We start from the raw sequence: 17,611 nt of genomic DNA, 5'->3' as shown, positions 1-17,611 counted from the left end.
AGGGTTTGTTACACTTGTATTCAGCCTAAAGAATCCTCTGTCAGAGGATCCCCCTCCCCATGGGTGTTTTCATTCTGTTTGCACCAAAATGTTGGTATCATAAAGTTTAATTTTTTTCTTGCATTTTTACCCAGGTCTTGCCACTTTTGGAAAGTGGGTGTGGTTTGCTATGCTAATTAGCGGTACTCCAGATTCATCAAAAACCATTAAAAAGCCGCAAAGCAGGGGATTTGGAGCTCTGTATCAGAAAAATTGCTGTTACAATTGACTGAAATGGAAGCTGTAATAATCTGTTTGCACTTCGCTCCCCCTAGTGGTGGCTGTGTGAAAATGCAATGTTTTCAAATCTGGAAGAAAAGGAGGCCCCACTTCCCGGACTCCATAGCAGTTGCCTCCATTGAAAGAACACTGCTGAATGTAAGGTTTTGCAGGTTTGGTAGATCTTCTGGGTCACTGTGGCCTGCACAGTCTTCAGCCACGTTCTAGCACAGGGGTCAGCAACCACTGGCACTCCAGCTGTTGTGAAACTACAACTCCCAGCATGCTCCATTCACTTTCTATGGGCGTTATGAGATCAGCCAAGCAAGCGTGCATGCTGGGAGTCATAGTTTCACCACAGCTGGAGTGCCGGAGGTAGCTGATCGGAGCACCATACCTGTAGCCTATGCTGCAGACCTCTGCTGTTTGACCCATAGTCCATCACTACAATGGAGAACACACAGAGGGTGCGGCACGTCCTAACACTTGTCTGTGTCATATACCATGTGGCCAAAAGTATGAAAACTTCTCCCCAGACCTGCTCCCTGGCCTTGGCTGCCTTGCTCAGTTCCCCTGCTGACAACATCCACTGTGACGCAGCTGCAGCCAATGCCTGCCCACAACGGCGACCTGATCCCTTTGCTACTTGTCAATTGGTCACGTGACGCAAGGGGACAGGACACCACTGCGGCCATTTATTGGCTGCAGCTGCGTCAAAGCGAATGTTGATAGCAGGGGAAATGATCGAGGCTGGAAAGCGAAGGAGCCGGGGCGCAGGTAACTATTCTTCCCTTTCGAGGTCTTGCCAGGGGGAGGAGGGGATTTCCCAAAAACTAAAGATGACCAAACCTTTAAAAGAGTTTTTTTTTTTTTGTTTTTTTTTTTACTGATGACTCAGGTTATTAGTATCTCCGACACCCTGGACCCCCACTGATCAGCTGTTTGAGAAGGTACCAGGACTCCTGTGGGCACCGCTGACTTCTCTTCGCTCACCAAACACAGCGCCGTACATTGTATAGCGAGCTGCCACTAGGCCACGTGACCGATGAACATGTTGTCATTCGGCCCAGGAAAAGCAGGAAGAAGGCCACAGCGCCACTGCCTTCTCGAACAGGGGGTCCCGGGTGTCGGACCCCCACCGATCAGATACTGATGATATATCCAGAGGATAGGACATCAGTAAAATAAAAAATTGGGAAAACCCCTTTAAGGCCTTGTTCACATTTCAGTTATTTGATCAGCCAAAACCAGGAGTGGAGGCTGCACAGAGATCAGGTATAAGGGAAAGATCTGCTCCTGTTCTGTGTTTTTGACCGGCACCTGGTTTTGGCTCCCAATTACTGAAGTGTGAACAAGGCCTAAGCTTGTGTGCAGCTACTCCATTCCATAAAGTCCCTGACACCCAGATTGATGTCACTTCTAGATGCAGTTCGGAATGATGTAAAATGTTGTGTGTGGTCCCGCTTTGTCTTTGCGTGGTCACTGTTTTGTGACTCGTAGACGCTTTCATGCCACATTACTAGCACTTACAGGTGACCCTGGTAGATCAGAAATTACTCAAACTTGTGGGAAGGTGGCATCCTTTGACAGTACCACGTATAACGTCTCTGAGGTTTGTCTGGAGATTACATGGCTGTGTGCTGGATTGTATGCACCTGTTTGCAAACGTGCACTTAAAGGGATTGTGTCAGCACGATTTCTCATATTAAACTGCCAGCAGGCTCCCTGAGGTCTCCTGGAGGATGTTAGATATAGACCTGTGTCTCACATATGAGCGCTGCGGCCCTAGAAAGCGAAAAGAGCCCAAGGGGCTGTCCTAGCGGTTAGTGGAGCCCAGCCGCCCCCATTCTGGCTGAGCCCCGCACCTCCCCTCATCCTGATGTCCTCTGACGTCAAGCAGACCCTGCACTATAATCTCATGCAGGTGCAACAAGATGTCACTTGAGCTCCCGCACGGTCTGCGATCCCTCTACCGGCTTCAGCTTCCTTTAACCTACTGCGCAGGCGCAACAAGAGGTGATACTTTTGGTCATTTAGCGTACAGTATATTACTGCATTATGGTTTATAAAGCACCAAAATAAAACCTAAAAAGGGGTTTGTAAGTCATAAAAATCAATTGTAACCGACAGTGCAGCAGTGATGAGCCTGTACAGCCCATGTTACCGCTGCAACTGATCACTGTGATTGGCTGCTGTGGTCACCTGCACTATAGGGGATATCATCGATGCAGTGGGTTCAGAACGGGGACTAAAACTTTTATTAGTTTAAGACCTTTTCATGCCTGCTGTAATAATTTTTCTTTAACTCAGACAACCCCTTTAAGGGTACGGCTACACAACGACATTTGTCGCGCGACAAAAGGGTACAACTACACTGTGATGTGTCGCAGTAATGTTGCGCAACATTTTTTGTAATGATATCTATGGTGTCGCACTGTGACATGTGAGATGCTGCAACTACGACACGACTTGGATGGATTTTTGGGCAACTGTTGTGTCGCAGTCGCAGCATGTTGCATGTCACAGTGCGACACCATAGATATCATTACAAAAAATGTTGCGCAACATTACTGGGACAAATGTCGTTGTGTAGCCCTAGCCTAATCATGTTTTGCAGCATAATATACACATTAGGATCGAAGCGTTCCTCCAGCAAAAAAGTAAACTCGACGGGAAGGCCCAAAAAACATTTAGGCCCCTTGCAGACGAGCGTGTCCGGATTAGGTCCAGATGCGTTGCGTCTGCGATCAGGGAAAATCGTGCGAGTAGGTACGCAATTGCCGTCAGTTTTTACTGTGATTGCGTTCCGATGTTCAGTTTTTATAGTGTGGGTGCAATGAGTTTTGCACGCGCGTGATAAAAAAACTGACTGTACCCAGACCCGAACCTGGACTTCTTCACTGACGTTCGGGTTTGGGATCGGTGTTCTGTATATTTAATTATTTTTTTCAATTATAAAATGGTAATAAGGGAGGGAAAATAATAACATTCTTTAATACAGAATGCTAAGTAAAAGGTCCATTGTGGGGTTAAAAATAAAAAAAAATGTAACTCGCCTCATCCACTTGATCGGGCAGCCAGGCTGGTCTTCTTTCTTCTTCTTCTTGCAGGACCTGGCTGGAAAAGGACCTTTGATGACGTCACCATGCTCACCACGTGGTGAGCGCAATTACGTCATCGAAGGTCCTGAAAGAAGAAGAAAGAAGACGATGCCGACTGCGCCATCAGGTGGATGAGGTGAGTTAATTGTTTTTATTTTTAACCCCCTAAGCCAGTGGTACCCAACCTTTTTTGCACCAAGGACCAGTTTCATGCAAGTCAATTTTCCCAGGGACCGGGTGGGGGGGGGGGGGAGAAGGGGGCGGTGGTTATGGGGCGGGGCTTAGGGGGTGGGCGGGGATCTGACTGATTCACGCGCATAACAAAGCACAAGGTGCATATTAAAATATATAACACTATATAACGACTATATAAACTGACTATGGTCTCTTCTGCACTGTACCGTATTTTTCGCCCTATAAGATGCGCCTAGTTTTTGAGGAGAACAATAAGAAAAAAATATTTTTCATTACACCTCAGGTCAGACCAGCAATCAGACCCCCAATATTAATCAGACCTCAGATCAGACCCCCAATGGCTCAGATAAACCCCCAAACCTTTAGCCATCTATCAGCCCCCAATGTCAGCCATAAACCTCCCCAATGACAGCCATAAACCCCCCCCAATGTCAGCCATAAACCCCCCAATGTGAGCCATAAACCCCCCAATGTGAGCCATAAGCCCTCCATTAGCCCCTCATGTCAGCCATAAGCCCCCCATTAGCCCCCCCCCCAATGTCAGCCATAAGCCCCTTATTAGCTCCTCATGTCAGCCATAAGCCCCCCATTAGCCTCTCATGTCAGCCATAAGCCCCCCATTAGCCCCTCATGTCAGCCATAAGCCCCCCATGTCAGCCATAAGCCCCTCATGTCTGCCCCATGTCCCCCAGGTCAGCCATCAGACCCTAGTGCAAATAAAATAAAATAAACCACTTACCTCTCCTGCTCCTAGTCACCATCGCGATCCTCTTCATTCTGCTGTCGGCTGGCTGTGTATAGCAGCGCACAGTGTGAGGTCACAGAGAGACCTCACGCTGTGCGCAGCCGATAGCTGAGTCGTGGACCAGGAAGCGGTGAGTACAGATCCTTCACCGCTTCCTGGTCCTTCTGTACTAATGAAGCGCTTCCATAATGGAAGCGCTTCATTAGTACAGCGTTAAAGACTGCCCTGATCGCCGCGGCCTGGCAAACCATCCTCCAGGGCCCGTTCCTGGGCCGCGGCCCGGCGGATGGGGACCGGTGCCCTAAGCAACATTTTACTAAGCATTCTGTATTAAGAATGCTATTATTTTCCCTTATAACCATGTTATAAGGGAAAATAATACAGTGAATTTACTTTAATGGGGTCCGGAGTTGATCACTATCATCTCCTAGCAACTATGTGTGAAAATTGCACCGCATCTGCACTTGCTTGCGGATGCTATGCGATTTTCACGCACCCCTTTCACACGGGCGAGTTTTCCACGCGGGTGCAATGCGTGAGGTGAACGCATTGCACCCGCACTGAATCCGGACCTATTCACTTCAATGGGTCTGTGCAGATGAGTGGTGATTTTCACCACATGGTTGCTAGGAGATGATAGTGTTTCCTGTCCGTCAAAAAAATAGGACTTGTCCTATTTTTTTGACGGACAACGGTTCGCGGACCCATTCAAGTCAATGGGTCCGTGAAAAAACACGGAGGCACACAAGATTGTCATCCGTGTCCGTGATCCGTGTCCGTTTTTTTCCTATCATTTTCAAGGCAAACTTGACTTAGATCACGGAACAACGGAAACCGTTTTTGCAGACCGCAAAAAAAAACTTCCGTGTACATGAGGCCTAAAAGGAATGGCACTGAAAACATAGGTGACAGACCTCCAAGTTCTGCTAGAAGTGCACCCATGAATATTGGCACTACTATATACAGCCTCTTTAGGGGATAAATTGGTTAGACAGAGGGGCGGCTCTGGATATAGTGTTGTTTTACTGCAAAAGTATTTCACATTATCCCTCACAGATTTCTTATGTTAATGTTTTCCAGGATCCTGATGTTGATGATCTATCCTCAGGATTGGTCCTTAATATCCAATTAGTGAGGACTTCCAGTTCCGGCGCTGGGATGTGAGCATGCAGGAGTGAGTTGCTCCTGTTCCCACCAAGAAAACAGACATTTAGCATCACTAGATGTACAGTCCTGGCCAAAAGTTTTGAGAATGACACAAATATTAGTTTTCACAAAGTTTGCTGCTAAACTGCTTTTAGATCTTAGTTTCAGTTGTTTCTGGGATGTAGTGAAATATAATTACACGCACTTCATACGTTTCAAAGGCTTTTATCGACAATTACATGACATTTATGCAAAGAGTTGGCCCTTCTTTTTCAGGACCTCTGCAATTCGACTGGGCATGCTCTCAATCAACTTCTGGGGCAATTCCTGACTGATAGCAAACCATTCTTTCATAATCACTTCTTGGAGTTTGTCAGAATCAGTGGGTTTTTGTTTGTCCACCCGCCTTTTGAGGATTGACCACAAGTTCTCAATGGGATTAAGATCCTGGGAGTTTCCAGGCCATGGACCCAAAATGTCAACGTTTTGGTCCCCGAGCCACTTAGTTATCACTTTTGCCTTATGGCACGGTGCTCCATCGTGCTGGAAAATGCATTGTTCTTCACCAAACTGTTGTTGGATTGTTGGAAGAAGTTGCTGTTGGAGAGTGTTTTGGTACCATTCTTTATTCATGGCTGTGTTTTTGGGCAAAATTGTGAGTGAGCTCACTCCCTTGGATGAGAAGCAACCCCACACATGAATGGTCTCAGGATGCTTTACTGTCGGCATGACACAGGACTGATGGTAGCGCTCACCTTTTCTTCTCCGGACAAGCCTTTTTCCTGATGCCCCAAACAATCGGAAAGAGGCTTCATCAGAGAATATGACTTTGCCCCAGTCCTCAGCAGTCCATTCACCATATTTTCTGCAGAAGATCAATCTGTCCCTGATGTTTTCTTTGGAGAGAAGTGGCTTCTTTGCTGCCCTTCTTGACAAAAGGCCATCTTCCAAAAGTCTTCGCCTCACTGTGCGTGCAGATGCGCTCACACCTGCCTGCTGCCATTCCTGAGCAAGCTCTGCACTGGTGGCACTCCGATCCCGCAGATGAATCCTCTTTAGGAGACGATCCTGGCGCTTGCTGGAGTTTTTTGGACGCCCTGAAGCCTTCTTAACAAGAATTGAACCTCTTTCCTTGAAGTTGTTAATGATCCTATAAATTGTCGATTGAGGTGCAATCTTAGTAGCCACAATATCCTTGCCTGTGAAGCCATTTTTATGCAACGCAATGATGGCTGCACGCGTTTCAGGTCACCAAGTTAACAATGAGTTAACAAGACGATTACTGAAATGATCTCAGCAGGTCCTTTAATGACAGCAATGAAATGCAGTGGAAAGGTTTTTTTGGGATTAAGTTAATTTTCATGACAAAGAAGGACTATGCAATTCATCTGATCACTCTTCATAACATTCTGGAGTATATGCAAATTGCTATTATAAAAACTTAAGCAGCAACTTTTCCAATTTCCAATATTTATGTAATTCTCAAAACTTTTGGCCACGACTGTACACACTTGGTGTACAGGATGATGAGCGCTACCTTCGAGGAACCCATCCTGCTGCGAGAGCTGTCTGCGACCTCCTCAGAGCGTGATATATGACCAGAGGATCACTGTCGTAGCAGTGAACTGCCGCCATCTTGGGCTGCGCATGTGGTAGGGGAAACCTTGGCAGCTATGCTCTGTCCCAGAGGGGATACTTCAGCAACCTGGTAACAATGTCTCTGCAGGGCACTCCGTACCTCCACCAATAAGCTGTTCCTTGATGTCTTTGACCCTGGAACTAACACCTTGAATGACATAGGAAGCACAGCTCCGTTCAAAGTGTAGTGACCATGTGGGTTTACTGCATCTCAGCTCCTATTCACTTCAATGGCCACCACACTTTGAACAGAGCCATGCTTCCTGTTCCATTCAAAGTTCCAGAGCCAGATGCACATGAGGTTCAATGTAGATAAATGTGAGGTTATGCATCCTGGTGCTAACAATCTTGATCTGATAAATCCTTACATTTCCCTTCATTGGAATTAAGGGGCCTAGGACAACGCCTGAAAAGCATCACAATAGCATTATCCCTCCTCCACCAAACTTTACAGCTGGCACAATGCCGTCAGGGAGGTAACGTTCTCCTGGTATTCACTAGACTCATCCATTAGACCACCAGGTCGATTCAGTACTCCTCAGAAGACATTTCCACTGCTCCAGAGTCCAGTAGCGGTGTGCTTTATACCACTGTGCTTTGCAGTGTAAGATTAGTGTGCAGCTGCTCAGATATATAAAACCCATGCCATGAAGCTCCTGGTGCACAGTTTTGTGCTGATGTTAATGGCAGAGGAGGTTGGCGACCTATGCACTATGCACCTCAGCTCTCAGCTCCCCAGCTCTGCAATATTACGTGGACTCCACTTTGTGGCTGAGTTGCTGTGGTTCCTTAAATCTTCCACTTCAAAATAATACCAGTAACAGTTGATCATAGAAAATCTAGGAGGAAAGAAATTTCATGAGCTGACTCTCTGGAATTCAGAGAGCTCTATACAACAGCCCATTATTTCACTAATGTTTGTAAAGGCTAGGGGCTGGATGGGACTGAATGAAACACCTGAACTCAATGACTGAGAGGTGTCCCAATACGTTTGTCCACTAGGAGCGTCAGAAGGATATGGGTGCACTTGTAGATCATAGAGTAAAACACCATAATGTCAATCAACTGCTTCTAAGGCCAGAGGAATATTGTCATGTATTAAAAGGGGCATGGACTAGTGAGACAGGGATATAGTATTACCATTATACAAATTGTTGTGGCCTCATCTGTAATACAGACTTCAGTTCTGGGTACCAGTTCATAGAAAGAATGCCCTGGAGCTGGAAAAAGAACAAAGAAGGCAACTAAAATGTTAAGAGGCATGAAGGGTTGACACTGGCCGACAATCAGGGCAAATATTGGGAAGGAACATTCCCAGGAATGCTCATTCTTGATAATTGTAAAAGTGGCACTGATCACCAGATGAGTGAGCAACGCATAGAGCAAAAGCATCACTGGTGCATTTCTGGGCAGCAGATCATGCCATGTAAACAGTGATTTGCTGCCTAGACCTAGGTCATCGGTATCTGATAGGTGGGGTCAGACACCCGGGACCCCTGCTGATCAGCTGTTTGAAAAGGCACCCGCTCTCCTGTGAGTGCCGCAGTTTTCTTGCACCTTTTCCTAGGCCAGTGACAACATAGAAGTGGGGCTGGCGCTGTGCTTGGTGAGCTGTGAGAAGACCGCGGGGCTCACAGGAGCTCCGATGTCTTCTCAAATGGCATATTGACGGGAGTCCCAGGTGTCTGACCCCCAACTATCAGATACAGATGACCTATCCTGAGAATAGTTCATCAGTATTAAATTCTCGGAAAACCCTTAGAATGTTAATAGATTGTTCATACAATTGATCTTCACTCACTTTCCCAATTTTTCTTCCCATGTAGAAGGACAATTAGCCTAAGGGGCTAGAAAAGGTCTGCCTGTGCAGTACACATGTTGTGTTAAACCATGCCCAGGCATCTTTAAAGTTTCCTGCCATCAGCTTTTTTCAATTAGACATGGAAACGTATCCACTACTGAGCACTCTCGATTTTAATCTTTTCTTTCTAAGGGTTGTATTACATCAACAGATTATCTGACAGATTTTTTGACCAATCATTGGTCAGATGGCCGTTTACACACAAAGATCTTTTGTTATAAACAACTATTGGTCTGATTTCACCGAAATTCAGTAATTTGTTGGTGTAATACAGGCCTAAATCTGGATTTACATTGGCTATAGCCATCTCTCATCCTCATACAGAATGTTGGTTTCTGAGCAGCAGATAGCTGTTTAGACCGCATGATCTGCTGCCCAGAAACCATGATCGGTAATGCCTGCATGAACGACAGGATCACCCGGTGAGCGTTTTGCCCATTCATCCTGGCGATCGGCAGCACATTTACTTGGTCAGATTGTCGGGAACGACTGTTTGCAGGAACAGTCATTCCCAATAGTCTGCCCAATTCTCGGGCCGTGTAAACGAACCTTAAGGCAGGGATCTGCTACCTCTGGCACGCCAGCCAAGTAGGTGTGCATGCTGGGAGTTGTAGTTCCACAGCAGCTGAAGTGCCGAAGTTTGCTGATCCCTAGGTTAGAGCCTCTTGTAGACGACATTATTTTGTATAGAACATGTCCTATGCTTGTCTGTATTGTGTACAAGAATAGTCATTTCTAATGATGGGAGTGAGCAAAATGGAGACTGCACACGGAAAGTGTCTGTATTTTGCGGGTCTGCGGTTCGCAGACCGCAATACAGACACGATCGTGTGCATGAGCTTTAACACTGTACAAATGTATTTTTCCTCATGCATTATGCAAACAGCCCATTGATTTCAATACGTGTCAGGTAACGTTTCATTACCCTGTGGCGGCACTGTAGGGATACTGAGCCCTTGCTGCAGATTTGAGTTGATTGCTGGAGAGTCTAAGCTGCAGGACATTCTGTGACTAATTTATTGTCTGTGGAACCTGCTAACAAAAATTGATTATCCAAAGTGGGGAACCCCTTTAAGGCACAGTATATACAATATACAGACTGTAAAGTAATAGTAATGTTACACTCTGTGCTGCCTCTACCACGGTGGATCCCTAGACCCTGCAATCCTGCCGCAGTGATTATTTTCCTTTTAGCCTCCTGCATTATGAAGCTCGTCAGTCTGAGCATTTATTATCATGCAATCATTTCTTCTCTCAGCCGCCACATGAAGGGCTGCTCCTCCAGAATGTCCTGTCTTCATTCATTTGGTTGCTGTTATCGTCTCTCTGCCTTCCTTTTTTACTCTTCTGAGCGCCACTGCCTTTCGTATATTTCCCATTTTCATAAATTATCAAGGTTTTGAGCATAAATTACGGTATACATCTGTCCGACAAGTCACATGGGGTCTGGGCACGTTTTGTGTTTATGATGATAGCTAAGGATGGGGTCTGCAGCTTGTGTTTTACAGACCACTCACGTAGCTATGCACAGAAGATCAAAATGTTCTTTTTAGTGCACAAGTGAAAATCTGGAGCTGTTGCTACTCTACGGCTCCCCCCCCCCGAATGTTGCTGTATAATCAGACTTATGACACTTTCTGAACTGCATTGTGACTGAAGCCTATATTTTTTAATAAATGAGGCTAATGTAATAATGATGACCGACCGCCAATGGAATATCATTACACCTTAGTACTATTTTGGTTGTTTTTGAATTCTTCTCTCGAGTCCTTTCTCGTTGTTTTTTCTCCGATTCCAGACAAGGCATTCAGCTTTGCACGCAGAGTTAAATCTTAATGTGAGTCTGATGTCAGACTGAGCATGACTGCTGAATGCCTCACCCCTCCCTAAGCTCACAAAAGAAATATATATTTATTGTCTTTCTTTTAGCTGAAAGGAAGAAGGAAAAAAAAATAAACAAGTGAGCGGCATGCTGCAGGAAGCCATTTTGAGTTCTATATCAAAGAACAAAGAAGACTGAAATCATGAAATCTATTAGTTTGCACAAGAAAGATGCCCGTAAATTAAAATGAAACACTTGTGTGGGGGAGGTGTAATAGAATTATATTTCCTCCTGTTGGTTTGTGGAATAAATTGCTATGTAAATGCATCCCTTCTTCAGGTTGATTTAATCTCTTCACCTCCAGGTCTGAGCTGATGGCGCATCCCTGCTCGATGTCATGTACCCCTCTTTATTTAAATTGGCGACAAGAGGGTTTCTAAACCATCAAGGGTAACGAAGATGAGGACAGATTAGATTTTTTCTTTCGCTAACCAATCCTTTGTTTCCCATGAAATAAACGGCATCAGATAAGCCACATGTGGCCCATAGTTTTCAAACTGTCCGAAAACTGAGCCATAGGCTACTATTACTAAAGGGGGTTGAAAACTAGTGCATCTGCAGATGATAATTCCAACAATTGACAGGATATGCTGGAAGTCGATGACTGCAGGGGGTGTGTGAAGTATGTGCATCAGGTCAGGAGTGGCGCTGTGCAGAGAGTGAAGTAACTGCGGCACTTGATGAAATGTTTCATGGAGTGCGTTATGTCATTTAGTAGTTCTCAGGGGAAGTTCCTCTTTCTGAACCTCCACCAATTAGAGTGGAGTGCTTTACACTGCCCAAAGGTCGGGCAGATGATCGACAATGAGCGTCTGTACGAAAAAGGTGTGACGGTGCCGGTGATTACCCGATGAATGAGCAAAACAGTCTTTCATCGGGTTACAGGATTGTTCATGCGGACACCTAAATCAAGGTTTGCCAGAAGCAGATCATGGCATCTAAACAGCGATCTTCTGCTGGCAATGATTCTGTATGAGGACGAGCGATGGCATTAGTAATCACTACACGTAAACAGAGGTCTCCTCCACTGACAAACAGGCGATTGTCGGGAAGTAACGGTGCCTTCCCGACAATCCTCTCCTCAATTTGGCAGTTTAAAGGGACCCTAGACCTATTCGAAGAGGAAATCTCATTGAAAAAATATGTATCAATATAAGAAAGTTCCTGTCCACTGGAAACCTCCCAGGAGGCAGAGGGCAACTAACAAATAGAAGTTGATGCTTTTTCCGGAAATAGAGATCTTTTACCAAATGCCGGCCTCTCTAAACAGAAGATTCATACTTACCTGTTCTCTGCGCTGCCTCCTTGCCTTGTTTTCTTCCAGCACTGTATAGGCATGGTCACATGCTCCACAGCAGCCAATGATTGGCTTCAGCAGAGGAAATTATTATGGCTGGCACTACTCTATAGTTGGCTTCCCAGATATACCGGCTCAATAAGTAGAGAAAGTCAGTGGTGCTCAATGTAAAAAGTAATAAATTGCAAAAATAGAAAAAAATATAAAAAACGCTCCATGGCACTCACCGATCTTTATAAATCCCATTTATTAGTCAATTCTATTTGTGCAACCACAGGAGGAAAGACAAGTGATCTGTATCACCAATAACAACCATACGATCGTTACATATAAATGCGCGTCTTTACCCATCAGACTATGTGGGGCAATTAACTGATCTGAACAGAGGCTGCATCTTACCCTTGAGGTGGCTGCTACATGGGACCTCAACCTAATTCACTGCCTGAAGAGGTATTTCCTTGCAGGTCCTGTTAATGTTTTCTGCTATATCTTTGCTATGGTACTTGTTGCTGGTCTTCTGACGCTTCCCTTGCTTTATCTTTTAAACTGATGTGCGGCACTTTCATTTCTTTACCGGTACTGACTTCATCTTCCTCCTGACCTTGCTTTATCTTGATGTTTCACGTTCAAGTTTGACTACCTGCTGATGACCCCTGGCTTGCCCTGGATTACGTTTTCTGTACACTGCACTACAGCAGACAATTTGAGACTACCCCGTGGGAACACAACCTGTGGATTCCCTGCAGTGCTTGGTTAAAACATCAATACCAGGGATAACACCTTGGTGTAGCTGGTGACAATTGGATTGAAGCTTAAAGTTCACTTCCAGTTCAAGCATAACTGTATCTACATCATCTACCATAAGGTGTGTAACACAATCTGTTGTTCAAATCTAAAAGCATGTCATAATTTACCTCTCTAAATTGACGGCCAACCATTTTCAGACTCAAGCTGCTGTCGTCTGAACACCAGCCACCAGCTGTCTTCTTTAACTCCCACAGGGAAATAAGTGGCTGCCAGACTCCGATGCTCTCTGGAGGAAACAAAGAATGGCCAGATTACAATCCAACCTGTTGATTCCTTATTTCCCTCGAAAGGAAATGTCAAGGGACTATTGGACAATCCTTGTAGACATTAAGATTCCTTTCAGGTCCTGGCGAAATTGATGGAATCTGAAATCTAAGGTCTATTTTTGGTTTTAAATCCATGTAAGCATTTCTTTGATTTATATGGTTTACAAAGGCATGCTAACCACGTGAAGGCCATCTTGTCGAATGGGTCAGAGCCTTCAACCACAAATGAGATGTGATTTAATAGGGGACTGAAGAAGTGTTTTCCAGACCTGGCACAACAATTCTGGGCTTTGGATTCCTGCCTTGCCTTTAAATAACAGACACTCTTCAGTGCTTTACCAATAAAAAATCAATTACTAGGTTGGTTTAAGTAAGTGCTGAGTAATACCCTTCACCACAGGCAACAGAAAGGCTTAGACAAAGGATGTATCAATAGTGGTCCTCAAGAACCAGCAATGGGTCGTGTCTTGAGCATAATCATGCACGGCTCAGCTAATGCAATTCCCTGGGTTAAAAATTAACTCTTGGACAATACTTACCTGGGGTGGGTAGAGTACCTAAAGCAATAATAATTTGGATGCCTTTTTATTTTGTCACAAAAAAAATGTATTGGTGTTCGAGAGACTTAAAGGGGCTTTCTGAGATCTTTGAACTGATAACCTATCCTCACTATCTGGTTTGTGTGGGTCCGACACCTGGGACCACCGCCGATCAGCTGTTTGAAAAAGCATCGGCGCTCGCAACTGCGGCCATGTCATATTCATTGATCAAATGGATGGCGCTTTGCTTGATGAGCAGAGAGAAGGCCGTGGTGCCACTGCCTTCTCAAACAGCTGATCAGCGGGGATCACGGTTGACAGACTCCCACCAATCAGATACTGATGACCTATTCAGAGGCCACCAGTAGAATGAAGTGACAGTGGTGCTAGTAAAGTGCCGTACCATTTCAGATCCAGTTTGTTTTTTTCAGATCCCGTTATAGCCATTGGACGACCATGTGGCCTTTGGAAATAAGCTGATTGGAAAGGAAGGGCCAATGGTTATTTCCGAGAAACACTGCTACAAGTAGAGGCCACGGATCACAGCAGTTAGACCCCTACCGATCAAACATTAAGGGGGAGGGGTTGTCTGGGATTTTTCTATTGATGACCTCTCCTCAGGATAGTTGATCAAAATCTGATTGGTAGGGGGTCCGACTCCTGGCACCACCGTGACCAGCTGTTTGAACAGACTGCGGCCTCTTCCTGGGCCAGTGTCATTACCTGTCACAATACTTCTTTGCAGCTCAGTCCCATTTAAAGGGAGTCTGTCACCAGATTGTAACCTTATAGACCGCTTACATTGCGCTCTAGCATAGCAGTCTATGATTCTAATGGTACCTTTGATATTTGCTTGTGAAGTTCCCCCAAGGCAAAAACGGGCTTTTATTCAAGGGCTCTCAAGTGCCCAGGGAGGGGTTCACCTCGTTGGAGCCCAGGCTGTTCTGCCTCTTTTCGCCATATCCCCGCCCTAGCCTCTTTCTTTGCCTGCCCCGCTCTTCCTTTGCGTCCTCCTTCTCTGCAGCGAGATCCCGCGCCTGCACTATCCATTGCTTCGCCGGGGCATGCGCACTGCTATGCCCATTGTGGGCACGGCATCGCAGTAGCTAACACTCATGCGCCGGCCAACGGCGAAAAAAAGCGGCGGGGAGGCGGACCAGAGACACCCACAATGGGCATCGCAGTGCGCATGCCCCGGCCAAGCAATGGATAGCGCAGGCGCGGGATCTCGCTGCAGAGAAGGAGGACGCAAAGGAAGAGCTGGGCGGGCAGAGGAAGAGGCTGGGATATGGCGAAAAGAGGCAGAACAGCCTGGGCTCCAACGAGGTGAACCCCTCCCTGGGCACTTGAATAAAAGTCTGTTTTTGCCTTGGGGGAACTTCACAAGCAAACATCAAAGGTACCATTAGAATCATAGACTGCTATGCTAGAGCGCTATGTAAGCGGTCTATAAGGTCACAATCTGGTGACAGACTCCCTTTAAGTGAATGACCCTGAGCTGCAATACAATGTATAGCACTGTGCTTGGTAAGCTGTGAGAAGTCTCCAGTGCTCACTGGACCGCCACGGTCTCTTTAGCTGATCAGTAGAGGTACCTAATGCTGGACCCCGACCGATCAGATATTGATGGCCTATCCTGAGGATAGGCCATCAATATAAAAATCCTGGACAATGCCTTTAATGACATATCCTACTAACGTCCTAAGTGAAGCAAGCCTTCTTCTATATCTCATTACTAGTATCAGCTGCTCCCGTGTACTAACTAGGCCTCAGTGACTGTGTTGCTGAAGGACATTATGTCAGAAAGGAAAAGACATCCCATGTTCACACAGCTATTCAAAGACAAGGCCCGTTTAATTTTCATTACTATGGACACAACCCCAAGTCCTCTTCAGCACACGGGAGCACCATTAGGAGACTTCATACAGTAAGTCTCTAACACAATATATCACCTTTTGAATTATTCCTTGCATTTCCTCTATTTAAAACGCTTTTCAAAAAAGAAATGCTGGGAAGTCTTTCGACAAACCGATCTCCCGATCCCCAAGGATGCAGTTGTATTAGGCGTACCTATTACGCCGCATTATTGCTAATGTAATATCACATTAATGTCAAATAACTAGATTGTCCAAAACTGCTCTTCCTCTTAAGAGCCCAAACACGATTTGCAGGGCTTCTGATAAAAATCCTGCCATCAAGCGCGGCTCTCTCTCTGCTGCCAGCTACACTCCACTTCAGGGTAGCCTTCGTACTGACAAGGACACCCCTCCATGGATTTCCCTCCCCTCTGACATGACCCCTTTGCCTGGTATGCTCTGCTCTGAAGCTTCTGTACTGCAGCTACTGAATTAGGTTTTACAACTGAGCCATTGATCCTCCACAGGTAATTAACAATAATTTTAGGCAAACCACACAAGTTCGCTGTCGACTGCAGATATCTTCTACATGCCCTTAGGTATGGTAGTGATGCCAGATATACCCATTAAAATGCCGCAAAGCTGTGAGGAAGGTGGAGCAGGCTTCAAATCAGAATATTTGCACATGGCCATGTGACATTATGTCACCATAGATGCAACATCGCTGCGGCCTAGTAAACAAACGGGACCAAAGGAAACCGATTCTGTGGGGCAGAACATCAACATAAGTCTGTTAATTTTTATTTCAGAAATCTCTTAGCCGTACTGCAGAAATATGGCAGCATTACAGACTAACAGAAAAAATGGCGTGTTAAACAGGCAGGAAGTGCTTACAGACTACCTTCATTTTGGGAGCCAGTACAACTTCATTTTCTGACACTTCTACCATCTCAACACAGCACATGCAAACGAGCTACTCATACGATCATCAGCTGTCCTTTACACAGCTGGAGCCAAAATATCACGTCAACGGTGTAATATACCAACGGAGGAGCAGATGGGCACCGGAACGCTGTAGCATCAGAGCACTAACTAAAGGAAGATGAGGCTTTACAATAATCACACAGCAGCAGTTCCTCCTGGGAAGAACAAGAATTTGTTGGCCTACATATGGGAAGAGAGGGACTTAGACGTGTTACAAGAAATAAACCCAAATTTCACAGGACAGATTTATTTTATGCCAAGAACTGGGCGCGCTCACATAACAGACAGAACATACGGTACATTATAAACTAACACTACAGATATAAGGTAGGTGATCGGTCAATTGCTCTTTTCTCCTCCCTGACCACCCATGACAATTTAATTTTATGAGCCAGCTCCTCCAACACGAAGAAGAAAGCTGCAGCATTGCAAGTGAAAAGTATTCCACAAGGTTCATTCGCATCAAGGAGAAGCTACGTAATAATACATGGTCGTGCCCAGTCCTCCTGCACGGCACGGCGGGCGCTTCTCTGGTTGATGGAGCTACTCAGGGTGGCACAGCCTTATGCCTTACCAGGAGTGGACACAATTTATCAGGCTAGAACTGTTGCAAGGCCCCGTTGAAATCAGTAGGATCACAGCCTTCGAACGTGATATGTTCTAGGTTAACATCTGACACAAAGTCAGCATTATCTATCAGTTTCCTATATATAACAAGAAGGATAGCACAGCATACAGCACTAATTTTCCTGTCAAAGTATCAAACTCCATTATAAATAAAAGGGGTCCTTCGGGTGCTAATGATGAACCTTGTGTGAACATAAGCCCTGTTCACAATGCCATCAGACGATCCGTTCCGCGCATCCGTCAGCAATCCCGACAGGTTTAAAGAAAAGATAGAACAGCATGCAGCTCTACTCTTCCCGGCAGGAAGACTTTGGGGTCCGTCGGTGACTGTGCAGCAAAGCAATGCCACATCTGTTACACGACAGACACCTACTCTGTTCGCACCTCCGCCAGAGGCTTCATTCATGCC

Source organism: Bufo gargarizans, chromosome 2 (genome assembly GCF_014858855.1).
Source record: "Bufo gargarizans isolate SCDJY-AF-19 chromosome 2, ASM1485885v1, whole genome shotgun sequence".
In the NCBI taxonomy this organism is placed as follows: domain Eukaryota; kingdom Metazoa; phylum Chordata; class Amphibia; order Anura; family Bufonidae; genus Bufo; species Bufo gargarizans.
Note: the sequence above shows the minus strand (reverse complement) of the source record.